The sequence below is a fragment of the Myotis lucifugus genome, unplaced genomic scaffold (assembly GCF_000147115.1).
Source record: "Myotis lucifugus unplaced genomic scaffold, Myoluc2.0 scaffold_36, whole genome shotgun sequence".
NCBI lineage: Eukaryota > Metazoa > Chordata > Mammalia > Chiroptera > Vespertilionidae > Myotis > Myotis lucifugus.
This window is the reverse complement of record NW_005871084.1, coordinates 6,187,157-6,188,551: the sequence shown is the minus strand read 5'-3', so window position 1 is coordinate 6,188,551 and position 1,395 is coordinate 6,187,157.

Here is a 1,395-nt window from a genome sequence, read left to right as displayed (position 1 = left end):
GGAGCTTAGGAAAGAGAAAGGCAGGGGTGACACACCTGGGGGGAGGAATAGTGGAAGGAAAAGGCATGGGCATGCTCCCAAGAGGGACAGCATGCTGATGTATGATTGACATACAAACTGTACATGTTTATGTGAACAAATTGATGAAATAAGTTGCATGGAGATAAGTACACACTCACCAAACCATCACCACAATCTATTACACAAATATCTCTATCACTTCCAAAAGTATCCGCCCACCTCTTTATATATTAGGCCTGACTTGTTCTTAGAAAACTCGGTGACTCAATGGCCCACTGCTTTCTTTCCTAAAGGCAAACAAACTACCTTATAATTTTTCTGTACTTTTTGTGGGAATGCACCTCAGCCTCATTCTTCTCTCATGTCTTCAAGCTCTACTTCATTCTAACATTAGACTTCTTGGAATTTTTCTTATAAACTGCCTCTGTCTGCTGCATGTGATGTTTTAAAATCTGAGCTGATGAGCAAGCCCTTTTGTAGCTGTTCATGTTCCTTTAAATATTGTGTTCTTTTTCCTCTCATCTAGATCCCCTGGTTATTATTAAGTCCAAATTTTATTTTTAGTCCTCTTGAGCATAATCCCTCTTAATGTCTCAGAGCAAGACTTTATATATATAAAGTCTAAGGTATATACTTCAATAGTCCTTGAAATCCTCACCTTTGAACTCTAAATTTTGTCTTCAAATTTCTATGGCTTCCATCGTACCAATTAGATCATTATTATTAGTTAAAATTACACCCAGAGTATCGATTCTCCTTTCTTTACCCATTTATTTGTTACATTAATATTAACTCATTTCTATATCCCAAGCAATGATAACATTAAGATTTGTCCCTTACAGCATTTATCTACCTAAAATGTTAATATATCCTCAAGGACAATAAAAAATATATCAGTTGTCCCAGCACTCTTTGTTAATAAGCTATTCTTTTCCCATCGAATTTTCTTGATACCTCATCAGAAATCAATTGACCATAAATATGAGTTTATTCTGGGGTCTTAATTCTATTTCATTGATCTATCTACCTATTGTGATGTCAGTACCTCACTGTCTTGATTACACAAACAAAAGAATAAAGTTGGACATGCCTGTCACCATACATGAAAATAAACTCAAAATTGATCAATGACCTAAATGTAAGAGCTAAAACAAAAAAAAATATTCTTATAAGAAAACATAGAAATAAATATTTGTGACCTTGAGTTAGGCAATGGTTTCATAGATATGACACTAAAATACAGCACCAAAAGAAAAAAATAGCTAATTTGGAATTCATCAAAATTAAAAACTTTTGTGCAGCAAAGGACACCATCAAGAAATTGAAGACAACCCACAAAGTGGGAGAAGATACTTCCAAATCATTTATCTGATA